Source organism: Rattus norvegicus, chromosome 1 (assembly GCF_036323735.1).
Source record: "Rattus norvegicus strain BN/NHsdMcwi chromosome 1, GRCr8, whole genome shotgun sequence".
Lineage (NCBI taxonomy): Eukaryota > Metazoa > Chordata > Mammalia > Rodentia > Muridae > Rattus > Rattus norvegicus.
In genome coordinates, this window is record NC_086019.1 from 27,596,917 (window position 1) to 27,624,828 (window position 27,912).

Genomic DNA, 27,912 nt, shown 5'->3' on the forward strand with positions numbered 1-27,912 from the left:
GGCTAAGTGCTTCCACAAGTAAGTCTCAGATGCCTGACTAAACACAGTTAGAAATATTTGGAGACTTGATAGTGTCCAAGCAACCTGAATTTGAAAATTTTCCTGACCCAAAGGAAAAACAGTCTTTCTGGCATCTTTGCAGAATGAAGTAACTTTACAACCTGGAACAAGAGAAATAGGCAAGAAAGCTGGGCTCCCACATACACATAAAAGCTAAGAGGCAGGGTCCAAACTTCCTTGGGGTTTAATAGGTCAAAGAGTAAGTCCTGATCCTAGGGAAAGACTTAACTTCCTAACTTTACTGTCAGGAAGTTTTCCATTATAAAACATATGTTCTAAAAGAATGGCTATTACTATTTAATACATTTTTTATTTTACATACATAATATATTTAGTGTTATCTACTTAGCACCTTGCAACTCAACAGATCTATCAGCAAATAAAATGAACTGAAGAAGCACCCTACTCCTCTCTCTCTCTCTCTCTCTCTCTCTCTCTCTCTCTCTCTCTCCCCCCCGCCCCCACACCCCCATTCACCACAGTGTGTGAGTGTGTGAATGTGTGAGTGTATGAATGTGTGTAAGTGTGTGTGTGTGTGTGTGTATGAGTGTGTGTGTGTGTGTGTGTGTACATGCTTATATATTTGATTATGGAACTTTATAACAACCAATCAGTTTTAAAGGATAACAATTTTCAGCTTCCACATAAGCTCCTAAGGTAGTGCTTGGCCTGAGGCTCAGGTCAGCGCATATCCTTATCTACATGTTAAAAAAAAGGTTTAAGAAAAGTTAAACAGGGTTGGGGATTTAGCTCAGTGGTAGAGCGCCTTCCTAGCAAGCACAAGGCCCTGGGTTCGGTCCCCAGCTCTGGGGGGGGGGGGGGGGAGTTAAACAAAGGCAAGGTAAACAACAACTGTATTACAGAGCATGCTTACCCTAAATGTAGGAGCGTTACCTGTCTATGAAACAAGCAGTTCCAAATTGTAAAATGCATTTATGAAATTACCTTGCAAAATTAATTCTGAGATGCTGGACACTGTTCAACTGCACCATAAACCACAGGCCAACAAAATGGAGATAAAAATATAACTGTTGGATTACTTCTCCCTTCTTTACCTGTTGGCTCTGAATGCCCAGGTCCAGGAATCATTTTTAAAATAGATTCTTTTGGGGATACTTTTAATTGAAGAGGTCAGGTGAAGTTACATTCTAAATAGTGAGTCATATTTTATCAGTGAAAAATTCTTTCTTGTCATTTCTTAATTAAGCTGGATATCTCCCGAGAGATCTTTCTTATATGAAATTGGAAACTGGCTTCATGTTAATGATTGTACCAAAATGGGTTTCAAAATGTTAAAGTCGCTAATCCTCTTTTAGAAGTGCAAGTGTTTCCTGTCACATTGTCTGTAGAATAAAATCTCCCTCTGAATGAAGGATACTTTTGCTAAACCAAATATTCTGATTGTAAATCAGCAGGTACAATTACTAGTGCAGACAAAACCTCATATGGTAATTTCTTTAGCACAGAACTTTATCCAGCAAGATGAAAATCCTAACAAGGGTGTGGCTTCTGTCACTTTGGCTTTTGTGTATGCCATTTGCATGAAGGTTTCTTCTCATATCTATTACCACTTCAGCCTGAAGGAAAGTTAGTTATGGTCCGATCAAGGTCTGTATATATAAGCCACAATGGCCATAAAGCATGTATAGATAGATCTACATCATGACTAAGTTGCTTACAGATTGCAGACTGCTTGACGGAAGCAGCAGACATTAATTCTGTGGTCCTAAGAGAGTAAAGGAGTGAGGCCCATGGATCACCTAAGAGAACAAGAGATCTAGACAACTGGCATTTCAAAGATGTTAAAATTACTAATTATTGTCTTCCCTGTGTAACTAGAGCTAATGATATGAATTAAGCAAACAAAAAAGAACGCAGGACCTGTATCAGTGAACACCTCCAATTTGTGAACTGTTCAATAGTTTTGACCCAGTGGACAGTTAAGAAGCCTTTCTGTTTGTCTCATTCAAACTTCAAACAGGAAAATTCACATGTTTTAGATAGGCTACAAAAGAAAATATACCACCGGTCCTCAAATGGTGAATTAAAGAGTATAATCTGACCTAGGTCAGCTCTGATTTCCATAGCTTTATTGCTATATGTTCCTCAAGGGCTTTAATGTTTCAAAGTACTTGTTCAATCTCTTCTGTGACACTCCTGTACGGGTGCTCCAGTCAACCAAGTGTACAATTGTGCTACACCGTTACGGAGATGCTTGAAAACCTTCATACCTGAAGTCATCTGCCGTGCAGTCAGTATTTATATTTATGGGTGCAGTTAATTTAAACTCAATGTGCAAACAAAGTTCTGCAGAATGCCACCAGTGAATAGAACTAATTGGCAGATGAGTTCCTGTCTCTTCTGATTTCTCACCACAGCCATTAACTTATTAAATTAGAATTTATTGAGAATCCTATTTTCTGGTCACGGACTAAACTGGGGATAAAATATGAATATGTTAAAAGGATAGCTTTCTATCTTCTTTTTTTAATTGTCAAAGTAAAATAATACTTTTTTTCTGCTGACAGCAAACTGCCATCTACCAACTGGTACACGCATGCAATAGAAATATTGTAGTCAAAACTTTGCTCCAGCCATTTGTAGAAGGCAGGGAATACAGACTATAATGACTCTTTTTTTTTATCTGTTTCACACTCTGGTATCTAATCCAGTGTCTGGCACATGCATTTTACTGCATTAAAAAATAAATATTAATATGCAAGACAACTGAATTTGGTAGATACTCTCAATTCTCATGAACTCGTTTGTCTTTCTTTCAATGTACTACACATCATGATTGACTAAATCCCACCTTTCATTTTCCCAAGTTTCCAAGTGTGGTCCCTGTAAAAGAATCAGATTGTGCACTTTGCAACTTATTCACCCAAAAATTATTAGAGATTCGACTAGTTCCACCCATTTATGGAACTTCAGCTCCCCTACGACAATAGGAGATGGGAAAATGATGAGCTTTGAGCTAAGTATAGACCAGCCTATAGACAAGCATGTATTGTAGAAGTAAGCATGCTTACCAGGACACAATTTACATTTCCAAGAGCAGCAAAGCATGAGGAACTGTAGATGCTCATTAGAAGGAGATTATGGCTATAGAGGAGGCTTCTTGGAGCATAAGTATTTCAGTCTGGTTATCCAGAGATGAGCTAACCTAATGAAAAATGACCTTTATCTTCAGAATGTAAAATATGGGCAGCACACTAAATGAAAAAAATACAAATGATTTTAAACAGTCTAATCTCAAATTTCAATGTTATTTCAAATCAGTGTCATTGAGGTTAAGAATAAAATACCCCATACTTACATGAGTACCAATATCATAACAACGAATACTTAATAAACAAAATACTGTTACTCTGTGGAATACCTTACTAAAGGAAAACGGAACAGTATAAGTGAGAATAGTTATGGCTGACTCCTCTTTTAGTTCTCTTTGTGAGAAATACAGTTCAGTAAGTTAAACTAGTAAAATAACAGTAGGGTCATATCCTAAAACTTTAGTTATTGAGTTTCCAGTCAACCTAAGTAATATGATACAATACTATTGACTTAAATAGGTAACAAAGTTATTTAATTTTATGTTCTAACAGGCTTTTAGACAACATATTTCTAAACCACCCATTCCTATCAAGGTTCAGAAAGTAGTTTAAATTCAAAGGGTCTGTTTCTGGTCCACTGTTCTATCTCTAAGAAATACAGTTTTCACTTACTTCCTATTTTTGTTTACATTATATTTTATCAATGCACACTATCCTTCCTACCCTATTTATTATTGCACCATACACACACATGCACAAATGCATGCAAGTACACACAAGCACAAATATACACATGCATGCACACAAGTGCATCGACATGCACGCACATTCAAACATGCCCCAAATAGTGCACCACAGTAAAAGTAAAATTGTTTATAATGCAGTTAATAATTATGATGGTTTAGTAGATTGACAGAGGTAGGTTGTCCTCTAAGATCCATGCCATCCCTATTATAAATCTTTGACTAGGTTTCTAATACCAGACATGATATTCCTCCTGTTGGTTGGGCCTTTCATCAAATTAGTGAACTGTTACTTACTTCCAATGTATATTTACCATGCTGAGCTGGCTGTTACTGTGGTTCATAAGCATCACATCTGGGTAAGGGTGCTGGCTGCCTCCCTCCCTTGGAAGCTTACATGGCTCTCTCCAGTACCATGAAAGCTAGTCCTCAGGGGGAGCCTTTCAGGTCCAAACCAACTTGTATCCTCTAGATCCTGTGTCCTAATTTTATCACGTTTTCAGAAAAAGTGGCTTACTTTCATTGCTTTGGCCTTACTTAGACTTCCATGACCAGCCACTCAAACAAGGTTTCCTCATACCTGGAACCAAGGCCTTTGTTAGGAAATCATTACTCTTGGGGAGACTATTATCAACCTAAGTGGGAGCTTCCTAGCTCTAGAATAAAACAGAACCTAATGAGCCATTCTGGTAGATCTTCTATGAGCAAAATGTTGATAGAAATGAAGAAAATGAAGACTACAGTCATGATATTTTAGATGGCAGTGAGCAGTCTATCAAGTATAAGAATTGGAGATATTTCTGTTATAGTCTGGCACAGGGTTTGTTAACTGTCTGCCCATGTCCTAAAATTTAGGCTAAGGCTAAATTCAAGAGTAATCAAGTGTTCTAATTCACATAGAAAATTTTGAGGAAAATCTACAATAGAGACTTTTCAATTTAACAAAATCCTGAATGGCCCTGCTCCTAAACATGGCCATATCCTGAAAACCCAGGGTCTAACGTGTTAACATAGAAGTTTAAGGAGAGACATGATAACCCTAAATGTGCTGTAATGGCACAAACAACTTGGTGGTAGCCAACATCTGTCTAACTGGACTTAAGACTTGCTCAAGAAAAGAGAAGCTTGGCCTGATACTAGAAATTAATCCGAATGGTCAAGGCTAGTGAAGTTGTTGGTCTTAAAGGAGACCTACAACTACCAGCTTACAAAAACACCATAATTTGACTCAAACAAATCAGTAGCCTTCCTCTACTCAAAGGATAAGCAGGCTGAGAAAGAAATTAGGGAAGCAACATCCTTCACAATATTTACAAATAATTATCAAATACCTTAGTATGACTTTAACCAAGCATGTGAAAGATCTGTAGGACAAGAACTTCTGAAGAAAGAAATTGAAGATCTCAGAAAATGGAATGATCTCACATGCTCATGGATAGGCAGGATTAATATAGTAAAAATGTCCATCTTTTCAAAAGCAATCTACAGATTCACTGCAATCCCCATTAAAATTCCAACTCAGTTCTTCATAGAGTTAGAAAGAGCAATTTGCAAATTCATTTGGAATAACAAAAACCCCAGGGTAGCAAAAACTATCCTCAACAATAAAAGGACTTCTGGTGGGATCACCATTCCTGACCTCAATCTGTATTGCACAGCAATAATCAAAAAACCTGTATGGTATTGGTACAGGGACAGGCAGGGTGATAAATGGAATAAAATTGAAGACCCAGAAATGAACCCACACACGTATGGTCACTTGATCTTTAACAAAGGAACTAAAACCATCCAGTGGGGAGAAAAATAACATTTTCAACAAATGGTGTTCTTTCAACTGGAGATCAGCATGTAGAAGAATGCAAATCGATCCATTCTTATCACCATGTACAAAGCTCTAGTCCAAGTGAATCAAGGACCTCCACATCAAACCAGATACACTCAAACTAATAGAAGAAAAAGTGGAGAAGGGCTTCAAACACATGGGCACTGGGGAAAATTTCCTGAACAAAACACCAATGGCTTATGCTCTAAGATCATGAATTGACAAATAGGACCTCATAAAACTGTAAAGCTTCTGTAAAGCAAAGGATACTGTCATTAGCGTAAAAGGGCCACTAGTGGATTGGAAAATGGTCTTTACCAATCTTCCAGCCAATATAGGCCTAATATCCAATATATACAAAAAACTCATAAAGTTAGACTCCAGAGAATCAAATAACGCTATTAAAAATGGGGTACAGAGCTAAACAGTGAATTCTCAACTAAGGGATATTGAATGGCTGAGAAGCACCTAAAGAAATGATCAGCATCCTTAGTCATCAGGGAAATGCAAATCAAAACAACCATGAAATTCTACCTCACACCAGTCAGAATGGCTAAGATCAAAACTCAGGTGACAACAGATGCTGGCGAGGACATGGAGAAAGAGGAACACTCCTCCATTGTTGGTGGGATTGCAAGCTGCTACAAACACTCTGGAAATCAGTCTGGAGCTTCCTCAGAAAATTGGACATAGTACCACCCTAGAACCCAGCTATACCACTCCTGGACATATACCGAAACAATGGTCCAACATGTAAAAGACACCACTATGTTCGTAACAGCCTTATTTATTCTAGCCAGAATTAGAAGAAACCCAGATGTTCCTCAATAGAGGAATGGATACAGAAATGTGGTACATCTACAAAATGGAGTACTACTCAGCTATTAAAAACAATGCCTTCATGAAATTCATAGGCAGATGGATGGAACTAGAAAGTATCATCCTGAGTTAGGTAACCCAGTCACACACACACACACACACACACACACACACACACACACACGAAATGCACTCATTGATAAGTGAATATTAATTAGCCCAAAAGCTCAGATTGCCCAAGATACAATTCACAGACCACATGAAACTCAAGAAAAAGGACGACCAAAGTGTGGGTGCTTCAGTCCTTCTTAGAAGGGGGAGCAAAAATATTCACAAAGGAAATGTGGAGACAAAGTTTGGAGCAAAGACTGAAGGAGAAGACATCCAGAGACTGCCCTACCTGGGGATCCATCTGATATACAGCCACCAAACCCAGACATTATTGCTGATGGCCAGAATTATAAGCTGACAGAAGCCTGATATAGCTGTCTCTTGAGAGGCTCTGCCAGATCATGACAAATACACATGGTGAATGCTCATAGTCAACCATTGAACTGAGAGCAGGGTCCCCAATGGAGGAATTAGAGAAAGTATTGAATGATCTGAAGGGGTTTACAATCTCATAAGAACAGCAATACCAACCAACCAGAGCTCCCAGGGACTAAACCACCATCCAAAGAGTACACAGAGACAGATCCATGGCTCCACGTGCATATGTAGTAGAGAATGGCCTTGTCGGGCATCAATTGGAGGAGCAGCCCTTGGTCCTGCCAAGGCTCAATGCCCCAGTATAGGGTAATGTTAGGGCAGGGTGGTAGGAAAGAGTGGGTTGCTGAATGGAGGAACACTGTCATAGAAGCAGGGGCAAGAGGTATGTGACAGGCAGTTTATGTACATGAAACATTTGAAACGTAAATTAAAAATCCAATAAATATAAAGAAAGAAAGTAGTTCTCTTGGTTCCATACATTATGCATACTGTTTATTTTCTGAAAAGACACTGCCGAGCCTAGATCGTATTTGCTAAATGAAACCAAAGAGACAGGAGACAAATCATGAGGTTTTGTACTTGAACATTAGGAAGATCAAACCAATGGGCCCAGAGAGTGAATTCATGGTTTCTAGGGCTGAAGTTGTAGAGAGGATTGGGGAGATGTGGGAAAAAAACTACAAAATTTTAGTCTGAAAGAAAAAAACAGATGGCTATAGTTAACCAAAATGTATATGTGGGTGTCACAAAGAAAGAAGATTTTTAGATGTTATTACTACATACCCTCCCCCCCCCACACACACACACATACACAGGTGAGATAAAGATATATTACATTAATTGACCTATTCCAGAAAACATTTTAAAACACAATTTGACACCATTAATGGATACAATGTGTACAATTTTTATTTATCAATTAATGGAGATGGGATGTGGGAAGATGATTGACTTTTTGCTCTGTTATTACATTTATTTTGTTACTCTTTTGCTGAGTACTTGGCTGTCTATGTAACTAGTGATATTGAGTCATGGTTTTCTCTTATGTATTTTCCTGGCTTGGATATCGGGGTAGCATAGGCCTCCTAATGTCAGTTTAGAAGTATATATATATGTATATATATATTACTCTTTAGACATATTGGAATAAATTTTTGTTTAAGTGTTCAGTAGAGCTCAGCTATGAGATGCTGCAGGTCTCTTTTTCCTCACTATTGACCTAGATTTGCTATTTCCTTCTGGTTCTGTCTTGATATATCACACATTGCTAGCAACGTATGTGTTTGTGTCTAAGAGTCTGTTAATCTGTAGTTATGCATCGCGTCCCCCTGTTCTTTGTATGTCTGCTATTAATTGTTACGGCTCCTCTTTCACTTTTCCTAGTGTTCTCCCTCTCCTCCCTTTCCCTCCCTCCTTCCCTCCTTCCCTTTTTCCCTCCCTCTCTCATCCTCATCTACCCAAAAGTGTGTCATTTTGTGTTTAGCCAAAAACAACTTTCAGTTGTGTTCATTTTTTATATTGCTCTTCCTGCCTTTTGTTGTTTTAATCATTGTTACTTCCTGTCCCTGAAAGGTGGCATTTCTTCTAAAGGAGCACAGACCACAAAACGGGCAAATCGTTTTGATAGGGTGTTACAGTAATTGTTTAAAACTGAAGAACTGTACTGTGCATGGCTAATTCAAACCGCAAAGGCTTTACGCAACTTTATACTCATTCTTACTCGTTACATATGCAAACATCGCCAATGAGAATGTTTTATGGCTTCTAAACGATTTGTTAATAGTAATTCTACACAGTTTCCTCCTGCTGTCTCAGCTTAGTTTCAGATCCAAAAAATTTCTAAACAGCAGTCCATAGGCTGTAAGAGACAAAGAAATGTAGATGCTAAAGGGGCTAAGGACACAAATAAACTACGTTTTAGGAGTCTGCTTATTACCCCATAGCTTGGGCAGCTGCCTTGTGTTATTATTCCTCCTTGCTCATAGAAATCTGGTTTAGGCTTTCATGGTGACCATGAAGTCATTTCTCTATTCACCATTGTTCTTTGAATCAATACCTCTGATCCTTCCTAGAGAGCTTCTTAACACTTACAAGTTGACTGTAACTGGATTCTTTTATTTAAGTTACACAGTAATCCAAAGAGGCAGAGGAAAAACAGGGTGAAAGAAATAAAGAATACTGAATAAAATTCTATCAATTAAACATTACTGAAAAAAGACAGTTTTGTTTTGTTTTGTTTTTCTCTTGATGTGTGTTGCTTTAGGGTGAAATTTAGTCTATTTGGTGACTTTATCAGCAGGATGCCTGAATGCTTGCAACATTTTGACCTACCCTGTATTCAAGCTACTCAGGAATAAAATCTAAATGTATTATCACTTAACCAAACTTCGGATCATTTTTGTAGAAGTAAATGAACTGTCTGAGCTCCTCAGAAACTTGCACGTAAGTGCAAACTCAGAACATTATTATTTTCATGAATGTTTGGATTTCATTGAAACATAGAACATTCTTTTCAAATGCCTGTGCATCGGAAATTGCAAACATTGCATGCCGCATTGAGGAGACTTACTCCTTATCCTTTCAGAGAGAAAAGATAGAGACCCAGTGAATAGCTTGCCGGAATTCCAATGCCTTTATCAAATAAAACCCCCTAGCTTTTCCATCAAAATGCAAAGAATTCATTGGTGATTTCCCTGCATTTTCAGACAGACTCAACATTCAAAACAGAAGCATGTGTTTTGCTCTGTCTTGGCTCTGCTCAATGCCTGGTTTTATCAAGCTCCTGCACAGTACTTCTGTCCTGAAAGATGTCTGTGTGACTTGGAAGCCATTCACAGAGTCGCGCTGGATCCTCTTATGTCCCGCCAATTAAATTATCTTCTCCGGCTTTCATTCTTGCCAAAGAGGTTCAGACTGAGATAAAGCTACACTCCTCTTAAGCTGTTTTTGAAATTGGGTGGAAGACCTTGTAGAGACCAGAAGCACGAAAAAGCGTAAATGCCTGTTCTTCCCCAGCCTTCCTGGGATATAAGTGAATTTCTTTGTAGATGCCTCCCGTGGTACACCAACTTGTTGACTTCCAAAACTAGAGAATCCTCTTTAATCCCATGAAATTAATTTATAGCACTCCTCAAGACACAGCAAATGTGGCATTCCGCTGTAACTGTGCCCACTACAGTGGAGTGCTGAGAAGTTGATCTGGGTTCCTAAAACTGTCCTACTAAGGACCTGTAGGAGCAATAGTTTCCTAATTTATACTGTTACAAACTATTCCTATTTGGCTGCCCCACTACATTTTTATAAACTCTCTGTGTATTTGCTGTTCTTGTACTTCACTTCCTAGTTTCCCTTGCCTGTCTCTTTTTCTATCCAACTGTTTTGTTTGGAGAGAATTGTGTTTATTTTAAAGGAACAGAAATCATAATAATTTAGCTTTCAATTGATTTTATTAACATAATGTTATTTTTACAAAATAGATTCTGATGTTTCCCCTCCCTCACCTCCACCTAGATCCTCCCCATGTCCTAACCCCACCCTTCTAATTCCATGCATTTTTTTCTCTTATGAAAACAAACAAGCAAATAAAAAAGACTAGCAAGGATAAAATAAAGCAAATTAACACACACACACACACACACACACACACACAATCGAAGAAAGACACTTTTTAAAAAGTACAAAATACTCATTCTCTCCTTCTCCTACTCCCCCCCCCCCCACAGAAAACAAAACAAATCAGAATCTGTAGTATACATGCAAAAGACTAGTAAGGTTTTTTTAAAAAGTATGAAAAAATCTATATGAGAAAAAAGCTCTAAAGTGCCACTGAGTTAAGTTTGTGTTAGTCATACACTGCTGGGTACGTTGCCTGCCCTGAAGTTTGGTTTGTAAACTCAATGATACTCCATTGGTTAAATTTTTTTTTTCATTTATGTGCAGTTTTTAATTGAAAATAGCTTCTTGGTTGGGAATGAGAAAGGTGTCTAATTTCCCATCTCAGCATTGGAACCCCAACTAATGAAGACCTGTGTAGGCCCTGTGCATGCTACCAGAGTCCCTGTGAGTTCATAAGTGTGTTGTTCACCACTGGAGACTGAAGTATTTGCATGGTGTTTGCCTTTCTCCTTTGGAAGCATGTGTGCACCATGCATAGTTCTGTCTATAGGGGTGAATGCTCTAGGTAGCCACTAGCCGGACTTCTCCATGTTCAATGAATCAAGTAGGTGTCATCTTCAGGTGACAGATTTATCATCAATTTATGGACAGCAGCCAATGGCCTTGGCAATAGCCTGACTTTTTTAGGGGTTCCCTTTGGGTCCCTTTGGCCAACAACTGAACTAATTGTTTCTCATTTCTGGCACTGGAGCTTCATATGCTGATGAGAAATGTCCAATTGAGCTTTCATTTGGATCTCCTTCACACATGTGTATATTTTAAGAAGCTTCTACTGCATTAGGTTTTCATATGACCTTCAAATGCTGTTCCTCCCTTTCCCCTCTCTTGGCACCACCTCTCCATTTATTCTGCCCATCCCCCCCCCATTCTAGTGCATCTGTAATTATCTATTCTATTTCCCCTTCCTAAGGAGATCCATCTCTCTCGACTATCATTTTACTCTCTATATTTAACCCTTGTGGTTATACAAATTGTAGCTTACTTATCAAAGATGTATTAGCTAAAAATTAACGTATACCTGAGTACACACCATATTTGTCTTTCTGGAATACCTAACTCAGGATTTTGTTTTCTAGGTTCATCCATTAACCTGAGAAATTAACGATTTCATTTTTTAATACCTGAGTAATATTTCATTGTAAAAACATACCATATTTTCTCTATCCATTCATCCATTGATAACAATCTAGATTATTTCCAATTTCTAGCTATGAGCACCAATGATCATAGTTTAGCAAATGTCTCTGTAGTAGGATGAAGCATCTTTAAGGTATATGCACAAGAGTGGTGTAGCTGGACCTTGAGGTAGATCAATTACCAATTTCTAGAAGAACTACCACACTTACTTCCATGGAAGCTGTACATGTTTTATGTCAATAAGCAGTGGATGAGTGTTCCCCCTACTACACATCCTTGCAACCATGATCTGTCACTTGTTTTATTGATCTTGGCCATTCTGACTGATAGAAAATGAAATCTCAAAGTGGTTTACCAAAGATATTGAACATTTTGTCAAGTGACATTCAACTTTGTATTTTCTCTATTAAGAATTCTCTATTTAGATCTGATACAAATTTTTAAGTTATTTGTTCATGTTACTACCCAATATCAGACTTCTCTCTCCTCATAGTACCCCCTCTTGCAAATCCTCGCTCCATTCTACTTTGCCCTTCTATTTTGAGAATGTGAAAACCTACTCTATGTCTCACTGCTACTACTAGTACCTGCTCCCACATCAATTCATTGTGAGACTAGGTACACCTTCTCCCTCTGAGGCCAGACAAGGTTGTCTATTTAGGGGCCCAGGATTCATAGGCAGGCAAGCAACAGGATCAGGGACAACCCCTGCTCCAGTAGTTGGGGACCCAAATGAAGACCAAGCTACTCATCTGCTACACATGTCCAGATGGCCTAGGTCCAGCCTGTGCTCACTTTTTGGTTGGTGATTCATTCTTTGGTATAACTCAAGTGTTTAGGTTAGTTGAATATGTTGGTCTTCCTGTGGAGTCCCTGTCCTCTTTGGGTCCCTCAATTTTTCTCCCAACTCTTCCATAAGACTCCCTATCTCCATCTCATGCTTGCATATGAGTCTCTGTATCTCTTTCTATTGGCTGCTTGGTGGAGTCTCTTAGAGGGCAGTAATGCTAGGTTCCTGTTTTCAAGCATAACAGTATCATTAATAGTGTCCAGGATTCATTCTTGACCATGGGATTGGGTTCAATTTGGGGAAGTCATTGGTTGGCTATTTATCCATACCTATTCAATATAGCTCTAGAACTCATAGTTAGAACAATAAGACAACTGGAAGAAATCAAGGGGATTCAAACAGGAAAGGAAGAATTCAAAGTATCAATAATTGTAAATTATTGACATGATCCTAAAACAATTGATTGGATATAGTAGTTTGACTTCATTCTGTAGTCTCTTAGAGTTTGTAGAACATCTGGCAATGAGCTTCTGGATTTTACCACTTCCATGGAGATGTTGAGTGATTTTTTTATTAGTTCTATCTTTTAATATTCTTATTTAGTCTGTAACTTTAATGTTTTTATTATTAAGTATCATGTGGACTTTCTTTTCTAGTCCAGTCTGATTGGCCTTCTATATGCCTTTTGTACCTTAATTATCTCCTCCTTCTTAAATCAGAGAAATTTTCTTCTCTAATTTTGTTGAAAATAATTTTCTTTGCTTTTGACCTGGGTTTCTTCTCCTTTTTCTATTTCTAATTATTCACAGAATTGTTATTTTCATGGTGTCTCAAGTTTCCTGGGTGCTTTGTGGCTGAATACATCAGCTTTTTTTTTTTTAAACTGGAATCCATTTCTGCGACCTTGGTTTCAACACCTGGAATCCTCTCTTCAATGTTTATTCTCTGTTGGTAAGGCTGACCTCTGAGTTTTGTAATTGACTTCCTAAATCTTTCATTCTTAGTTTTATTTTAGTTCAGATTTTCTTTGATTATTCAATTTTTACTTTTATGACTTAAACTGTTTTTATTATTTCATTCTACTGTTTGTGTTTCCACAGTCTTCATTAAAGCATTTATTCATAATCTGTTTAAGGTTCTTGAACATATCCATACTTACTATTATAAAATTCTTGTCCTATGCTTCTGTTATATCACATTTCTCCATGTCTACTGCAGTAGAATTACTAGATCTGATGTCCTGGCTGTTACTATCCTTTCACACTGATTTCTAGGCATCTGTAGTTGAAGCGATTTTAGGTGTTATTATCTAGTCTTATCTCTGTTGGGTAGGTATTCTATTCCTTGATTTTGGCTGCACTCTCTGTATCTTAGGAAATTGTGATGGATGTAGGGTATGTGATGGGGCTGTTTTTTCAGGCTAATAGGTGGCAGAGAGGAATACAAGTGGGCTGGCAGAAGAGGCTTTAAGAGGTTTCAAGAATCCATAAGAAGAACAATATCAACCAACCAGAACCCCCAGAGCTCCCAGAGACTAAACCACCAATTAAAGAGTACACTTGGAGGGACCTATGACTCCAGGCACATATGTAGCAGCAGATGGACTTGTGAGACATCAATGGGAGAAGAGGCCCTTGGTCCTGTGAAGGCTTGATGCCCCACAGTAGGGGAATGCCAGGGAGGGGAGGCAGGAGGGATTGGGTAGGTTGTTGGGGAAGTACCCTCATAGAAGTGGGGTTGGGGTAGGATAGGGGGTTTCCCAAGAGAAAATCAGGAAAGGGGATAACATTTGAAATGTAAATAAAGAAAATATGCAATTTAAAGAAAGGAAAAAAAAAGAAAGAGCTAAGGGGATCCTGTTCACATCTATTAGTAGAGCCCCCACCAAGTTGAGATTGTGATAAGAAGAGGGGAGTCCTGTAAGTAGGTTGTAATAACACAATGAATTTTTCTGGAAAGACAGGTACAACAGGGCTAGAGGAACCCTGTGTCTGAAGCAAGAGTTGAGGTCTCCAGTGAATGGAGTTGGTGAAAGGAGGAACACCTGAAAGAAGGTTGTGATTGACTGAGAGTGAGGAGGGAAGATCATAACTGAGAACAAGAAGGATCATGTAATTCACCTGCCTGAGTCCCTGCCAAGTGTGGCTACCGGAATCCTGAGTGGAAAGGGGGTCTATGTATAGAAACACAAAAGGATGGAGGAAGGGTGTACAACCGAGCCCAATGCAAAGTTTGGTCAAGTCTCCAGAGACTTTAGGGAAGGAGGGAGGAAAGTCCCATGCAAACAGTCTGCTAAAGGACTGAGGTGGTAGAAAGGAAAAAGAATGCAAATCACTAACCAGAGCACAGGTCAGGTGTGGCCACTGGTGATTCTAGGTACAAACTGATTCTGTATTGGCATCTTATGGCACCAGCTGGATACAAGCATCACATGTAACTCAAGCTCTAGGCATCCTTTATAGGACACCATTTGTTTGAATTGTCTCTTAGGATGGTCAAGAATGACAAAATGAGTTTTTCATTGTGGCTTCAATACAAAGAGGGGCCTAGAATTGGCTTGGAGGTGTGAGGCCTGGTGACAAATTCCTGTGATACTTCATTAATGGTTGAGAAAGAGAAGTAAAAATTACCATTTTCTGTTTGAGAACAGTATTGTTGCAGAATACCGAAAATGGGTATTGCATTTCAGTTCTAGTTCCAACAATAATCCTCAAGGAAAAAAGGCAGCTGGTTACATATTTCTTTTCCCAAGACTGATGATGTTTCTACTTTGAAGTTTTGTAGAATTCAATTTCAATTTTAAGAATCTGAACATACTATTTAAGACAACAGTTGTCCAAAAAGGCTTTATGTTCCAATGGTGGGGACAAAACTTGAGACATGTGCAAGAATCCTTCCACTGGTTCTTGCCATCGGCCTTCCCATTGTCATCATATTGGTTGGTTTGGGTTGGGTTTGGTGTTATTATTTTAGACAGAGTCTTTTTTTTTTATTAACTTGAGTATTTCTTATATACATTTCGAGTGTTATTCCCTTTCCCGGTTTCCGGGCAAACATCCCCCTCCCCCCTCCCCTTCCTTATGGGTGTTCCCCTCCCCACCCTCCCCCCATTGCCGCACTCCCCCCAACAGTCTAGTTCACTGGGGGTTCAGTCTTAGCAGGACCCAGGGCTTCCCCTTCCACTGGTGCTCTTACTAGGATATTCATTGCTACCTATGAGGTCAGAGTCCAGGGTCAGTCCATGTATAGTCTTTAGGTAGTGGCTTAGTCCCTGGAAGATCTGGTTGCTTGGCATTGTTGTACATATGGGGTCTCGAGCCCCTTCAAGCTCTTCCAGTTCTTTCTCTGATTCCTTCAACGGGGGTCCTATTCTCAGTTCAGTGGTTTGCTGCTGGCATTTGCCTCTGTATTTGCTGTATTCTGGCTGTGTCTCTCAGGAGCAATCTACATCCGGCTTTTGTCGGTCTGCACCTCTTTGCTTCATCCATCTTGTCTAATTGGGTGGCTGTATATGTATGGGCCACATGTGGGGCAGGCTCTGAATGGGTGTTCCTTCAGTCTCTGTTTTAATCTTTGCCTCTCTCTTCCCTGCCAAGGGTATTCTTGTTCCCCTTTTAAAGAAGGAGTGAAGCATTCACATTTTGATCATCCATCTTGAGTTTCATTTGTTCTAGGCATCTAGGGTAATTCAAGCATTTGGGCTAATAGCCACTTATCAATAAGTGCATACCATGTATGTCTTTCTGTGATTGGGTTAGCTCACTCAGGATGATATTTTCCAGGTCCAACCATTTGCCTACGAATTTCATAAAGTCATTTTTTTTGTTTTTTTTTCCTTTTTTTTTTATTAACTTGAGCATTTCTTATATACATTTCGAGTGTTATTCCCTTTCCCAGTATCCAGGCAAACATCCCCCTCCCCCTTCCCCTTCCTTATGGGTGTTCCCCTCCCAACCCTCCCCCCATTGCCGCCCTCCCCCCACCAGTCTAGTTCACTGGGGGTTCAGTCTTAGCAGGACCCAGGGCTTCCCCTGCCACTGGTGCTCTTACTAGGATATTCATTGCTACCTATGAGGTCAGAGTCCAGGGTCAGTCCATGTATAGTCTTTAGGTAGTGGCTTAGTCCCTGGAAGCTCTGGTTGCTTGGCATTGTTGTACTTTTGGGGTCTCGAGCCCCTTCAAGCTCTTCCAGTTCTTTCTCTGATTCCTTCAACAGGGGTCCTATTCTCAGTTCAGTGGTTTGCTGCTGGCATTCGCCTCTGTATTTGCTGTATTCTGGCTGTGTCTCTCAGGAGCGATCTACATCCGGCTCCTGTCGGTCTGCACTTCTTTGCTTCATCCATCTTGTCTAATTGGGTGGCTGTATATGTATGGGCCACATGTGGGGCAGGCTCTGAATGGGTGTTCCTTCAGTCTCTGTTTTAATCTTTGCCTCTCTCTTCCCTGCCAAGGGTATTCTTGTTCCCCTTTTAAAGAAGGAGTGAGGCATTCACATTTTGATCATCCATCTTGAGTTTCATTTGTTCTAGGCATCTAGGGTAATTCAAGCATTTGGGCTAATAGCCACTTATCAATGAGTGCATACCATGTATGTCTTTCTGTGACTGGGTTAGCTCACTCAGGATGATGTTTTCCAGTTCCAACCATTTGCCTACGAATTTCATAAAGCCGTTGTTTTTGATAGCTGAGTAATATTCCATTGTGTAGATGTACCACATTTTCTGTATCCATTCCTCTGTTGAAGGGCATCTGGGTTCTTTCCAGCTTCTGGCTATTATAAATAAGGCTGCGATGAACATAGTGGAGCACGTGTCTTTTTTATATGTTGGGGCATCTTTTGGGTATATGCCCAAGAAGGGTATAGCTGGATCCTCAGGCAGTTCAATGTCCAATTTTCTGAGGAACCTCCAGACTGATTTCCAGAATGGTTTTACCAGTCTGCAACCCTACCAACAATGGAGGAGTGTTCCTCTTTCTCCGCATCCTCGCCAGCATCTGCTGTCACCTGAGTTTTTGATCTTAGCTATTCTCACTGGTGTGAGGTGAAATCTCAGGGTTGTTTTGATTTGCATTTCCCTTATGACTAAAGATGTTGAACATTTCTTTAGGTGTTTCTCAGCCATTCGGCATTCCTCAGCTGTGAATTCTTTGTTTAGCTCTGAACCCCATTTATTAATAGGGTTATTTGTCTCCCTGCGGTCTAACTTCTTGAGTTCTTTGTATATTTTGGATATAAGGCCTCTATCTGTTGTAGGATTGGTAAAGATCTTTTCCCAATCTGTTGGTTGCCGATTTGTCCTAACCACAGTGTCCTTTGCCTTACAGAAGCTTTGCAGTTTTATGAGATCCCATTTGTCGATTCTTGATCTTAGAGCATGAGCCATTGGTGTTTTGTTCAGGAAATTTTTTCCAGTGCCCATGTGTTCCAGATGCTTCCCTAGTTTTTCTTCTATTAGTTTGAGTGTTAGACAGAGTCTTACTATGTAGCCCAGACTCTCCTTCAACTCACAGTCTTCCTCCTTCCACCTCAAGGATGCTAAGACTGCTGGTAGTCCTCCATACCTGGCTTCAAATAACATTGATAAAAGTGGGAGAGGAGAAATGGGAGGATGGAGGGGTTGGGGAGTAGTGGCGTTGCTAGCAGAAACTTCACTCAACATTCACATGTCTCTTTCTTTAGTTGAAGGAAATATCTTGTCTGAAAATAGAATTCTTGGTCAGCAGCTTTTTCCGGTTGCTTTTGTTGTTTGTTTGTTTGTTTGCTTGCTTCAGTATTTTGAAATGGTCGTTGTTTTATAACCACTACTGTTCCTAAGAAACATAGATTTTTCTTAACATTTGTTCTTTGCTTGCTTTCAAATTTTTTGACTTCCAGTTTTACAATATATGATAATTTTGTATCTATCTGCTATTAATAGAGCACATATAATTGATATATGTGTTTCTTTTATAAATATCAGTATTTATTCACATTTTTATTTCTGTGACATCCTCCATTTCCATCTTCTTCCAATTTCATTAACATATGCATAAGACACAAGCTTGACAATCTGAAACATCACTCAATTCCTTGTTTTACATGCTTTTCTCTCTGCATTTCAATTTTATTACATATATGTATATGTGTATATGAATAAATATAACTCTCTTCAAGGGAAAAGTTTTTTTTTCAGCTATTTTTGCAATGCTGATAATTTCACTCAATAAATATTTGATTTTAAAGGTTATATTTGGGGCTCTGACATTTCCATTTGTGCCTAATTTTAAATATCCCCCTAGAATTTCCTATCTCTGGTTATTTTTAAAAATCTCTTTTCAATTTCATTTCACCATTATTCCTGCCCCCTCCTTTCTCCAGCTCCTCCCATAATCTCCCCTCTCTCCTAATTTATGTCTTTTTCTTATTATTATTGTATAAGAATCTTTTTATAAAGAGTTTTTTTAAAAAACACTGCTGGTGGTTACATTTTTTTAAAAAAATTAATATTTAATATGCCCTAAGCAGCTCAGTGGCGGGACTACTCCCAAACCTCCATGGGGCTAGCACACTGTCCCCTCTGATATTCCAGAATTATTACTTACTAAAACCTATATTCCATCCTGGCTGGCCTGGCCTGCAGCCTTCTTGTGTTACAACCCCCAACTCTTACATGTTGGCTGTCTCTCTGTCCTGCACTTCTCAGGCCTGATCTTTCTGCCTCCCCGGCATAGTGGTTCTGCTCCTTCTTTAATTTTTAAGCTGAGAAAACTCCAAACATTTTTCCTGTTTATATTGTTTCTTTTCTCACATTTCTTGTTTATCCCCATGCCCAGTGTCTAGCATATAAATACATACTACATTGTGGGATCTTGGGCTTTCATGATTTTCCCCTAAGGACTGTTGAGTTTCTCTCCACCAGGGAATAACTGACAGATAACCTTAGTTCTAGGACTGTTTCATGCTTTTGATGCTTTCAGACAATGTTCTCTAATAACCTAACCCCCTTCCAAAAAAAAAAAAAACCCACTCAGTCCTAGGACATTGTCGAGAGCCAACAAACTGAGTCCCTGAGTTCATCAAGCAGAGCCTGAACTCACAATTATTGTTGCTAATGTGGCTAATGCTTTTGTTTGGTTCTTTACACTTCTTCCTATAGCCTTTTCTCTGGACATTTTGGAACCTTATACACATATGTAAATATCAGGAGTTGCTCAGGACTCTTGAATTTCGAAGAACTTTACAAAGAAATTTTGGTAACCCCAGGTTTTTTGCACCCTTTCCCACTCTCTGGTGGGTCTGAGCATATCCTCTCCTTCCCGAGGATACTAAGGCTATGAGTTTTTGCCTCATTTTAGATAAGAACTCATGTGTTTGTTGTTCTTGCTATTTTCGTTGTTTTCTTTTGTTGTTCCTTTTCTGCCATTATGCCAGATAATTTTTGTCAACTTGCACAAATACAGATAAATATTTGGGAAGAGGGTATTGTTCCTATGGTCCTGTGGGCATGTCTGTGGTAAATGGTCTTAATTAGTAGTGACTCATGTGGGAGGGTACAATCCACTGGGAGTTATGCCACCTTTGTGCAGATAGTCCTGGACTGTATGAGAGATCAAAGGAGCAAGCCGTGCATGGTAAGCCAGTCAATAAGCAACTTTTTCATGGCCCCTGCCTCTGCTTCTGCTTGAGTCCCTGCCCTCAGTGAAAGACTATCACCAGGACTGGTAAGGTGAATAAACCCTTTCCTCCTCCCCAAGCTGGTTTTGGTCAGTGTTTTATCACAGCAACAGAAAGCAGGACAACTATTTATTTCTTAGTCATTTGTATTTTGCTTCTATTGTTTTTCCGGTTTGTCCCCCTATATCTAACTGCCAGAAGAAGACAGTTTATCTAGCAGCACTGTATCTTAGCATATGAGGTCACATCTAGCATAATGGTTTCTTACTTGATAGGAATGATGTATCAATATTTTACATGTGACAGTTTTTCAGTTGACTTAACATTGTGATCACTTGAGTTTTTCTCCAGAAGTGAACAGTAAAAGACAAATACAAAGAATATTTATGTCTCCATTTTACAGCTATAACAGAAAATGTGTAAAGCATTTAAAATATAAAAAGGTCTAACATTTAGATGAAAGGGGATGTTTCACGTCTATGTAATTTATGTTATTCTGTGTAGTCTATGGTGATGCATAAAGTGTGATTATAACAGAAAAATTAACACTTTATTAGGCTTCTAGAACTAATCTTGTAAAGAGAAGGATGTAGGAGTACCATTATCCTATGGAGATGGCAGAGATATAATGAGTGCTCTTCTGAGAGTGAAGATAAGTTCTTTCCTGTACTGCTAGACACTAGTCAAACCTGTTGCCTTAGCAGCCTTCACTGGCCATTCTGCAAAACATCTTCCTGATGCTTGAGAGTCAAGGCTGCTACTTCTCTTTGCTAGGGATGTTATGAACTATACTATCCTGACCCTACAGTGACTTTTAAGCCCCCCAAAAATGCAATATAAAATATTTTTCTGTAACTTAAATAGATATCAGAAACCAAATATACCAACACTTCTCAAACATTTTCTAGATATAATAATGCCTAATTACTCATGCTTCAAGGTTTTCCTACATTGAAAAAAATTTTTTTCTGTGTGATCTTCCCCATCCACCAACAGTGTTCTTATTTCATGACAGATTAAATTAGAATTTATACTTCTGTTATGAGGTTGCGTTTCTTCCAGGGAAATATTGATGCAAATGATATTTCATCGTGTCACATTCACGAAGCTGTTTTAGATGCTCACAGGCAGTGAAATTCTCTTACCGCTCAGAACATATTTCATTCTGGTCCTAGCATCACATTTTCCCCCCTCATGCAAAATGAACAATCCATAGTCTTACATTGTCTCTTTCTTTAATGTATAGTTTCTAGGTCGAGTGTCTAACATTTGTAATCAACTGCTTCATTTACTGCAGGTCGATTGTAAACACTAAGCATTCATTTGTTGGGCTGTGAGTAGTCTGTGGTTTTCTTTCTTAGATCTACAACATAAAGAAACTATTTTTCTTCTCCTGATCTATAGTTGTCTGGAAAAAGAAGGCACAGACTGAGACACAATTTTAAAAAAGGCCACAGTTACCATTGGCACTCAGATATCTATCCAGATGATTAAACCAAGCCTCCCGAAAAAGACCTCTCACATCCTCTACATGACTTCGGCTTTCCAACTATATAATTTCTGTACATAATTCACAGAAGGAAGAGTAATAGTTTTGAAAATGTCTGTTTACTGCTTTAAATGCCGATTTATTAGGATATCTGTTTTAATATTTTGAACGGAATTAAGGACCAGGTTGAAGAACTATGAAAGGAGCTCAGATATGTTTATCTTCCTATGACAAAAATTGGCTTGATTATTGTAAACAGTGCACCAAAAGACACAGTTTCCTGGCTCACCTTATTTATGGTTCTAATGTAGCATATTAATCACTGAAGAAATTGCACTGTACTTTGATCATTTGCATTTACTAGAATAACTACAATTGACTGATGGATCTACTTGCAAACTTCAAAGCCTATTTACTTTCAAAGAGCAAACTCGTAACCATAAACCTAATTCATGAGTGGGGAAGAGTACACATAAATCCTCCATGCAAGACTGTCTCTAGATATTTTCCTTTCAGTTTCACACTGGGGGAAAAGGGAAGAATGACTCATATAGTTTTATACTGTGACTTCTGGCAATTCCTGAGTTAATCCCCCATTTAACAGCATCAGTTTGGTTGAAAGCAGGTAGCAGCCCTCCCTAGAAGCCTCTGTTAGCACTTCAGTAGCTCCCTCTCTCCCATGAGAACAGTCAGATGCAATGGGGATTAGAAAAAAAAAGCCTTCAACAGCCTAATAGGAAAACATGAAGAAACCAAAAATCTTCCTTGACAAACATGAAGGCACCCCATTTAAAAGACGAAAATGACTAGTATTGCAATATAATACTGGCGTTGCCTATGTACAGCTTCAGCTTCAGCCCTTGAACTGAACACAGCCTCCCTGGTAGCTGGCTGTCTCTAAGGAATTCCCTCTTCCATATTTCCATTCCTCATTCACAGTCTCCAACTCCTTTCACTCTTCCAGGAAAGGGGATAGCAAAACTTCACTAATGACTTAGCAAAATCCCTAGTGTGTGGATCTGTGAATGAAACACTGAAAAATCACTACATCTCTGTCCCCATTCCTAGGAGTCTGACCTCCTGAAGAAAGATGTTAAGGGGTTTGGCTTACTTTCCAAGAAGACAATCTCTTATTTTAGCTGCCTCTGCATGCCATCCGTTTCAAGATTGCATAGTGTAGCTTACAATTGTAATTTCTTCTTGCTAGTCCCCTCCTTTTCATTGTCCAAAGGCAGCTTTATTCTAGTAACTGTTCCCTCATTCAACATTAAGCGCCTAAAAATGGGCCTGTTGAAGCCTGCCACGTGACTCCCAAGGCCACCAGAGGACTGATTTGTGCTTTGTTTTTGCCCATGGACCTTACTTGACCTTTGCATTAGGACTCTCTTCCTAAACATCCACTGCCTCATCCCTGTGAAAAATAATAGGGCTGATAGCCAAATAACAGCAACAGGTCTACAAGGCATGGCCTTGACACATTTGGAGAAGGAGCAAAAGGAGGAGAAAACAGAGCAAGACTTCTAGCAAAGCCTAGACCCCATCATTAGTTCACAACTACTGGCATGGCCATGATTTTGTTTTTAAAACTTTTCAAACCTTCCTAGACTGGTTAAGGTCCTCACTTCATGAGCATCTTGAAAAGTTTAAAAAACACTATCACCTAATTTCAACAAGACCAAGCATATAAATGCTTCAAGTCAAAATACATATTTTTCATGAGCACTTTAAGTGACATCTTCTGTCAAAGTAGTTTGTAAAGTGTGGTATACTCTGAGCCCAGAGCTGACCATATGCCACAGCTCTCTGTACATAGATTCCACCATGAGAGAGCTGGTCTCTTAGGAGTGCTGACACACTTGAGAGCTCAGGTAAGACAACCACTTCTGCTCCCAGTGACATGCCAGAAGCCCTCAGGACACAGAAACAAAGGAGCAGTCTAAGACAAGATCCTTCAAGTTCGTTTGCACCCAGAGCTGAACCTGTGCCACAGTTCTCTGTACCCAGATTCTGCCAGGACAGTGTTGGTCTCCCAGGAGTGCTGACACGCAGGCTTACAGGAGGGTCAAGCCATTGTCAGAGACAGCAAGACCAGCTAACACCAGAAATGACCAAATTGCAAGAGGCAAGTGCAAGAAACTAAGCAACAGAAACCAAAGCCACATCATCAGAACCCAGTTCTCTCACCACAGCAAGTCCTCAATACACCAACACGCTGGAAAAGCAAGATCTTTTATTTAAAAGTCACATCTCATGATGATGTTACAGAACTTTAAAGAGGACATAAATATATCCCTTAAAGAAATACAGGACAAGGGTTGGGGATTTAGCTCAGTGGTAGAGCGCTTGCCTAGGAAGCGCAAGGCCCTGGGTTCGGTCCCCAGCTCCGAAAAAAAGAACCAAAAAAAAAAAAAAAAGAAAGAAAGAAAAAGAAATACAGGACAAAACAGGTAAATAGGTAGAAGCCCTTAAAGAGGAAACTCAAAAATCATTTAAAGAATTACTGGAAAACACAATCAAACAGGTGAAGGAATGAACAAAACCATTCAGGATATAAAAATGGAAACAGAAACAATCAAGAAATCACAAAGGGATACAATCCTGGATATAGAAAACCTAGGAAAGAGATCAGGAATTATAGACACAAGCATCACAAATGGAATATAAGAGATAGAAGAGAGGATATCAGTGACAAAAGATAGCATAGAAAAGATTGACACCACCTTCCAAGGAAATGCAAAATGCGAGGAGCTGCTAACCCAAAACATCTAGAAATTCCAGGACACAGTGAGAAGATCAAACCAAAGGATCATAGGTATAGAAGAGAGAAAATATTCCCAACTTCAAAGACCAAAAAATATCTTCAACAAACTATAGGAAAAAACTTCCCTAACCTAAAGAAAGAGATGCCAATGAATAAACAAGAAACCTACAGAACTTCAAATAATTAGACCCGAAAAGAAATTCCACCCGTCACATAATAGTCAAAACACCAAATGTACAAAGAAAGAATATTAAAAGCAGTAAAGGAAAAATGTCAAGTAACATGTAGAGGCAGACTTATCAGAATTATTCCAAACTTCTCAAAAGACACAGTGAAAGCTAAAAGATCCTGGGCAGATGTCATACAGACCCTAAGAGAACACAAATGCCAGCCCAGGCTACTATATCCAAACCTCTCAATTACTATAGATGGAAAAACCAAGATATTCTGTAAAAAAAAAACAAATTTACACAATATCTTTCTACAAATCCAGTCCTACAAATGGTAATAATTGCAAAACTCCAACACAAGGAGGAAAACTGCACCATAGAAAAAGCAAGAAAGTAATCTTCTTTTAACTAACCAAAAAGAAGATAGCCACACAAACAAAATTCCAACTCTAACAACAAGAATAACAGGAAACAACAATCATTCCTCCTTAATATCTAACATCAATAGACTCAATTCCCCAATAAAGACATAGACTAACAGATTGGGTACATAAACAGGACCCAACATTTTGCCGCATACGGGAAACACACCTCAGTGACAAAGACAGGTATTTCCTCAGAGTAAAAGAACAGGAAAATTATTCAAAGCAAATTGTCCCAAGAAACAATCTGGAGTAGCCATTCTAATATCAAATAAAATTGACTTTCAATCAAAAGTTACCAAAAAAGATAAGGCAGGACACTTCATACTCGTCCAAGGGAAAATCCACCAGGGTGAACTCTGAGTTCTGAACATCTATGCTTGAAATGTAAGGGCAACCACATTCATAAAAGAAACTTTACTGAACCTCAAAGCACACCTTGCTCCTCACACAATAATAGTAGAAGATTTCAACATGCCAATCTCATCAATGGACACATCATAGAAACAGAAACTAAAGAGAGACACAGTGACACTAAAATAAGTTATGAACCAAATAGATTTAAAATATATCTATAGAGCACTTTATCGTAAAAACAAAAGAATAGACCTTCTTCTCAGCAACTCATGGTACCTTCTCCATTATTGACCATACAATTGGTCAAAATACAGACCTCAATAGATACAAGAAGATTGAAGCAATCCTGTGCATCCTATAAGATCAGTACAGACTAATGCTGGTCTTCAATAACAAAAACGACAGAAAGTCTACATACACATGGAAGCTGAACAATGTTCTACTCAATGATGACTTAGTCAGTGAAGAAATCAAAAAGGAAACTAAAGACATTTTAGAATTTAATGAAAATGAAGGTACAACATACCCAAACTTATGGGACACAATGAAAGCTGTGCTAAGAGGAAAACTCATAGCGCTGAGTGCCTGCAGAAAGAAACAGGAAAGAGCATATGTCAGCAGCTTGACAGCACACCTAAAAGCTCTAGAACAAAAAGAAGCAAATACACCCAAGAGGAGTAGAAAGCAGGAAATAATCAAACTCAGGGCTGAAATCAACTAGGTAGAAACCAAAAGAACTATACAAAGAATCAACAAAACCAGGAGCTGGTTCTTTGAGAAAATCAACAAGGTAGATAAACCTTAGCCAGACTACCTAGAGGGCACAGAAACAGTATCCAAATTAACAAAATCAGAAATGAAAAGGAAGACATAACAACAGAAACAAAGGAAATTAAAAAGATTATCTGATCCTACCCCAAAAGCCTACACTCAACAAAACTGGAAAATCTTGAGGAAATGGACAATTTTCTAGAGAGATGCCAGGTACCAAATTTAAATCATGATCAGATAAACTATCTACATAGTCCCATAACCCCGAAAGAAATAGAAGCAGTCATTAAAAGTCTCCCAACTGCCCCCTAAAATAAAAAACCCCAAGACCAGATGGGTTTAGTGCACAATGATATCAGACCTTTCTTCGAAACCCTAATACCAAAGCTTTCTAAATTATTCCACAAAATGGAAACACAAGGAACACTACCCAATTCCTTCTACGAAGTCACAGTTACACATATATCTAAACCACATAAAGACCTAACAAAGAAAGTGAACCTCAGACCAATTTCCCTTATGAATATCGAAACTTAATAACATTCTCACAAATGAAATCCAAGGACATATTCAACGATCATCAATCATGATCAAGTAGACTGCATCCCAGGGATGCAGTGATAGTTAAATATATGGAAAACCATCAATGTAATCCACGATATAAACAAACTGAAAGATAAAAACCACATGATCATTTTATTAGATGCTGAGAAAGCATTTGAAATATTCAACACCCCTTCATGATAAAAGTCTTGGAAAGATCAGGAATTCAAAGCCCATACCTAAACATAGTAAAAGAAATAAACAGAAACAAGAAGCCAACATCAAACTAAATGGAGAGAAACTTGAAGCAATCTGACCAAAATCAGGGACTAGACAACCCTGCTCACTCTCTCTCTCTCTCTCTCTCTCTCTCTCTCTCTCTCTCTCTCTCTCTCTCTAACTATTCAATATAGTTCTTGAAGTCTTAGCTAAAGCAATCAGACAACAAAAAGAGGTCAGAGGGGGACAATTTGGAAAAGAAAAGTAAAAATATCACTATTTGCAGATGATATGATAGTATACTTAAGTGACCTCAAAAATTCCACGAGAGAACTCCTATAGCTGATAAACAACTTCAGCAAATTGGCTGGATATATAATTAACTCAAACAAAAAAATATAATGAGTTAGTGTGACCCTAACCAAGGAAGTGAAAGATCTGGGTGACAAGAACTTCAAGTCTCTGAATAAAGAAATTGAAGAAGATCTCAGAAGATGGAAAGATCTCCCATGCTCATGTATTGGCAGAATATAGTAAAAATGGCCATCTTGCTAAAAGCAATCTGCAGATTCAATGCAATCCCCCTCAAAATTCCAATTCAATTCTTCACACAGTTAGAAAAAGCGATTTGTACATTCATTTGGAATAACAAAAAACCCAGGATAGTGAAAACTGTCCTCAATAATAAAAGAACTTCTGGGGAAATCACCATCCCTAAACTCCAGCTGTATTGCAGAGCTGAAGCAATTAAAATTGAATGGTATTCGTACAGAGACAGGCAGGTAGATCAATAGAATAGAACTGAAGACCCAGAAATGAACCCACACACCTATGATCACAAAAAAGCTAAAAACCATCCATTGGAAAAAAGCATTTCAACAAATGGTGCTGTTTCCACTGGAGATCTGCATGTAGAAACATGCAAATAGATGCACTCT

The 27,912-nt window shown here is 38.8% G+C and overlaps 1 protein-coding gene across 5 annotated transcripts in view; it reads left to right on the top strand.

The window, feature by feature from the left end:
* Nkain2 (sodium/potassium transporting ATPase interacting 2) overlaps positions 1–27,912 on the top strand; it is a 1,207,754-nt gene that overhangs the window by 1,108,536 nt on the left and 71,306 nt on the right. The gene's annotated exons all lie outside the window — the stretch shown is intronic.